Below are 6,000 nucleotides of genomic sequence, written 5' to 3' on the forward strand. Positions count from 1 at the left end.
CACATGTGATGTTACATTAACGTTTCAATATTAACACAGAAATAACGTTAGTAATAAATGTTCCAAAATCATTATTTGAACGTTCTATTTTTAACGTTATTTCACAGTTACATATGTGATGTTACATTAACGTTTCAATATTAACAAAGAAATAACGTTAGTAATAAATGTTCCAAAATCATTATTTGAACATTCTATTTTTAACGTTATTTCACAGTTACATATGTGATGTCACATTAAAGGGACACTGACACCCCCCAACAAAATTTTTTTTATTTTTTGCCAGGCGCTTCATTATGGTGTCGGAGGACTACCCAATTAATATTTTGTAACAGAGTAGCGTATTTTTTTAATAAAGCCAAAAGACGCAACTGCTCAAAACCGAAACCGAAACCCGACGGAGGTCGGAGAAGTGGAGAGAAGAGAGTGAGTGGCGGAAGTCACGTGGCTACACCCGACCGTGCGTTTTTTTTTTTTTTTTTCTCCTCTCCGGTAGCAGACGACACGACATGCGGCGTGCGATGCGGCGTGCGGGAACTGCTCGCCGTGCGATTATTTTGCAGTTATGTTTGTTCCGCTCGTTGTTCTGTACTCCAAGATGAGTTCTTTTGTACATTGAGGAGTTGGAGATGAGTAGTGAGTGCCCGTGGTGAATTTCCATGATCGGCTCCGGAAAGAATACACCCAACATGTTGCGTGAAGAGCTGGCTCACATGTCCTGCATCCGAAAAAAAGTGGCATTGTGCGACAGAGTTTCCGAAAGATCAACGGGATCGGGACCAATGGCTGGCCGCAATTCCTGTAGAACATTTACGGGCACCTCGGAAAGCGGACGCTACCTGATTTATATGCTCCTTGCATTTTGTGGAAAGTGATTACATTGAGTTCGCAGGTGTCAAAACGGAAATCCCATACCATTTAATTCAGCGAAGTATCGTCCACAACATTTGTTTGTTATTTTTTTGTTTTTCATCAGTGATGATTGTAAAAAAAAAAAAGAAAAAATATGTAAATATCGGAAAATGTTTGAAAAAAAAAAAAAGTTTCGCGGGGGATCGAACCCGGTCCTACTGCGTGTGAAGCCGACGTCCTTCCCACTGAGCTACTGAATTTCTTTCTTTTTTTTTTTTCAGAAACATTTATTTACATTTAATGATTTTTACACGATGATAATTTGCGTTAGATTATATACAAGCAAAGAATTATGGTGGGTGATGTAGCGAAGTTGAATACAAGGAACATTTAACAAAGTTCTCAAAACGAGCACTCATCGCAAAATACTTTACAAGGAGGTATCACTTAAAGTTTCATTTGGCTTGACCTTTACAACGCATGACATCATAGCCTATATAATATCAGGCGAACGACTAAGGTTCTTTACTATTAATTTCCATTCATCACTTTCATTACAGGTGGCCAATATGCCTTGGCCTACCTGAATTGCAATATTTTTTAAATTAACCTAGGATGGCTTCGCAACACCTGCTTCTGTGTCTGTTTTGCGCGTTTTCCATAGGCTGTAAAGACCTAGTACTACTAATATATCTTGAACAGTGTCAAGGTGGTCAGTGAAATGCAAATACCTAAAGTTTGCCTCTTCCACTTCAAAATCCTTTCTGAGTGTTCTCCTGAAGACATCCCAAAAGAACACAGCGTCAACACAAAGAACGAAGGCATGGGTGAATGTTTCGGTTACGTGCCAAAGTCTACAATTAGTGCTTCCATATGTATCAATGCCTCGAGAGTCGAGCCACTCTTTAACTGGTGTGGTACGAGAATGAAATCTATAAAAGAAAGTTTTACACTTCGGTGGTATCGGCATTGTCTTAACTCGTTTCAAAACATCAGTTATGCAGTTCAGGGGAGGGGCGTAAGGGTACACTCGAAACACTGGTTCTGGGAACAATGAAATGAGTAATTGAGTAACTAGTTTCTTTTTAGTGCACGAAGTCAAAAAGGCATTGTCGAATCTTGCTCTTAGAAATTCTAATGTGTCCGCGACTTCTTTATAGAATCCTCGTAATTTTGTTATATCGCTTCTGGTTGTTGCATCACCTAGAGATACCATATATTTCTTCAAAAAGAATTGTTTGCACAACTCTAAAAAGGGGTGCTGCTCCTGTGTGAAAAATTTCTACCTTGCGATCAGCTGTCTTACGAATATATGGCCTAGGCCAAGTCCTCCGTCGTGCATTCGTCGGAACAAGTTGGATCTTCTCATTGGCTCGTATGGTGACCTCCAGATGAACGTCGCCATTATTCTGTTAAATACATTAACTGTAAGCCTTGAGCAGTGCATAACCTGCAGAAGATACGTTAATTTTGACAAAAGAAAAATGTTGCATACAGCGACTCTACCAAAAGTAGAAAGATAACGTGAGCTCCACATATTAGCCGCGGCTTTAACGTTTTTCCTTACAGCGTCCCACATAGGCTTGGGATTATCCATTGCGCTCAATGGCACTCCCAAGATGTGTGGTTTTGTGGTGGACCATTGGATATCTACGTATTTAGATGGAGTCGTTCCCCACTCTCCACACCACGAACCGCTACTTTTGTCATTGTTTACCGCTGCTCCTGACACGTCACAAAAATTGGAAACACAGAGCATTGCGTTTTCTATGCTTGGCTTGTTAGTACACACCAACACCAGGTCATCCGCGTAGGCTAGAAGCTTGACCTCACAGCTGTGAAGGCGAAAACCTTGAATCTCGTTGTTGGTTATGATGTTTCTGCAGAGGGGCTCAAGGTAGAGGTCAAAGAGCAGTGGCGACATGGGGCATCCTTGTCTGACCGAGCATTGGACTTTTATGGCTCTTGTGAGAGTTCCGTTTACTAGTAGTCTTGTTGATATATCATTATAACAGAGCTTGATTCCACATTCGATGTTTTCTCCTACTCCTATGTGCTTGAGAATATCAAAAAGAAAGGAGTGTTGAACTCTGTCGAAGGCCTTGGCAAGATCAATCTGTAGAATGGCCGCTGGTTCATATGTTCGTTGACAAATCTCTATTATAGACCGGATGATGTGAATGTTGGTTTGTATGTTCCTTCCTTTTATAAAACATGTCTGGTGGTCACCTACTAATGTTGATATCACGTTCTGTAAACGACCAGCAAGCACTCGTGCAAATATTTTGTAGTCACAATTAAGTAAGCTGATCGGTCGATAACCGTCCACTCGTTGGAGCTTGTCCGGATCTTTTGACTTGGGAATCAGTACAGTGTGTGCTTTCCGGAACGATGGAGGTAAGCATTTATTTCTGTATGATTCTTTAAAAATATTTAGAAGTATTGGCGCAAGTTTCTTGCTCCATTTTTTGTAGAAGCTGGCTGGTAAACCGTCCGGTCCCGGAGATTTTCCATTCTTCATTTCTTTTATGTGTAGTTCGACTTCATTCACGTCGATGGGTTCGTCTAGTGTTTCGGTCATTTCTGTTTTAAGCTTTGGCAACCCAGTTAATATAGATTCCTGCATTTGGGTTGTGACAGACAGCAGAGTTGAAGCAAATATATTATCATTATAAGAAACGAAGGCATCTTCTATTTCCTTCCTTTCGTTCAGTAGGCGACCTTTTTGGCTTAATGATGTAATCTGTTTCTTTTTTATGTATTCTCGCTCCGCGTTGAGGTATCTTTTTGTCGGTTGTTCTCCCTCTATCATTTCCAGAGTGCGTGTTCTTACAGCCGCGCCCCCATATCTTATTTTATCGTGTTCTTCAATTTGCTTTCTTAGATTCTTTATGTCATCTCTGTACTTTCCGGGCTCTCGGCATTCTAGACGATACAGGTAGAGGATGCCATTGTTCAGATGCTTTTCTTGTATTTTTTCATGATATGCGACAATTGATGACGTTTCTATCGCCATTTTCCTTATGTCAAGTTTAAAGGTTTCCCATTTCTGACCCCATCCTTCTTTGGTGCACTCAAGTACGTCTAGGGCTGATTCTACGCCTCGTTTAAAATCGTCATTTTCAAGGAGCCTTTCGTTCATTTTCCATAGTGACCAAGACTGTGGTTTTCTAATTTTCTGGTGTGTTTTTATACCTACACGAACTTGTACCATGCAGTGATCAGTAAAAAAAGCAGGGATCACGCTGTAGGTACTCAAAGCGGTACTAACTGAAGCCGATATCTATATCCGATCAAGACGTGCATGAGACGATCCTTGAAAGTGTGTGTAACAGAGCGCGTGATTTGTGGCGGAGTCTATCAAGTCACAGTCTCGAATCAGTGATCTTAAAACTTCCGCACTTAGATCAACGATGTTTGTTGATGGGACCCTGTCTTTCTTATTTAAAACACAATTAAAATCGCCCAGTAGGATGACGTTAAATCTTGTGTTGGCGTGAATTCTGGCTTGGCAAAAAAGGCTTTCCCTCTGTGCTGGGTTGTTGTATCCATATATAACAATTATCCGCCAGGGCTGGTCTTGCAAGAGAACATCAGCTACCATGAGGCGACCACCCCCTTCGAGAATGCTGCACATTCGGTACTTCATATCCTTTTTAAACAGAATTGCGCACCCCGCTGAGTACTCAACAGCGGGACAGTGGAACACATCGTAGGAATCCTTCCATAAGCTGCATCCAGAAAATAGGGTATTTTGTTCGGACACTTTTGTTTCTTGGAGGGCCACAATGTCGCTGTCATATTTCTGTACAAAGCGAAAAAGTTGGTATTGTTTTTTTCTCGAATTTATCCCTCGCACATATTTATCGTGGAAATAGTGAAGGAACTTATCTGGGTGGTCATGGTAGTGTTAGCTTCTATTCCTTAGTGTCAAGTTCGGAAGCTGCCGGAGAGGTGGTTTCCCGGTCCTTGAATTTGGGCTTCAGCCGCGGCTCTTTGGGCTCCAGTCGAAGTTGCGGCTCCGTTGAGTCCATTGGAATTTTAGCGGCCTCAAGTTCTTCTATCGTGTTGTCGCTGATGTTAACTTTGGCTCTCTTGTAATGCCTTCCTTCCTTCTTGCCAACCTCGGCCGACTTCTTGGTGTGTGTGGATTGCTTTCTCGTTTCTTTCGCTTTGTTCAATGAAGTCTCTTCTGATCCTGTTTGTGGTGTTGGGATGATGTCTACACCGGACATGTGCTCCTCCATCAAACTTTCGTTTGAACTGCAGGAGGGCTCTTCGCTTTCGGTTGTTGGTTCCTTCCCCGCCAGCGTCGGTTGGATTTCCTCATTGCACATTTCTTCTACGTCCATTATGTGCTCGCTATGATCAGCTTCTGGTGTTATGATCCCCTGGAGTTTGGAAGCGTATGTCACAACGCATTCTTCGTTTGTGTGTCCAAATCTCCAGCACTGCGTGCACCGAGGAGTGCAGTACTGTCGACGGATGTGCCCGATTCCTTTGCACCTAAGGCATAGCGGTGGTCTTCCGGGGATGGCGACGAGCGCGTTGGTGCCGTACACGTTTAAGAGGTGCGGGATCTTGTCGACTGTAAGGTCCTGCTTCAGGACGAGCGTCACTTCTCGGGTAGTAGTTTCGAGATCTTCAAGTCCTGAGAATCTCCATGTTTCTCTTTTCATCTCTTTGATTGTGCCAAAGGGCTCTAAAACCTTCTTCACCTCGGAGTCTGGCATCGGGATCGGCAGCCACAGGAGCTTCAGTTTGATCTCTTCTTTGCACGGATCGATGATTATGCACTTCTTCCCTTTGATGAGGAACTCTTCGTATGCCTTGATCTTGAGCTTGGCTGCAGCATTTCCGAAGGTCACCATCCATACGTGACTCATTTGGTATGGGCCTAGGCCCAAGACGTCCTTCCGATCAACGACAGAAAAGATCGCTTCCTTGAAGTCGCTTGCCTTGTAAGGCCTTCCGGTGATGTCGGCATGTAGAAATAGAGAGTTTGTGACGAGTATGCCTTGCGGTAGTCTTGGTAGAATCACCTTGTAGTCTGAAGATTCCGATGTCTTCTTAGAAACCCGGCCGTCAAATGCCGTCGAACTGCTCCCGGTGGAGCTCATCTCTCCCCTCGTAGACGACGCTGCCGTC

The sequence above is a fragment of the Ixodes scapularis genome, unplaced genomic scaffold (genome assembly GCF_016920785.2).
Source record: "Ixodes scapularis isolate PalLabHiFi unplaced genomic scaffold, ASM1692078v2 PGA_scaffold2__306_contigs__length_199485367, whole genome shotgun sequence".
Classification (NCBI taxonomy): domain Eukaryota; kingdom Metazoa; phylum Arthropoda; class Arachnida; order Ixodida; family Ixodidae; genus Ixodes; species Ixodes scapularis.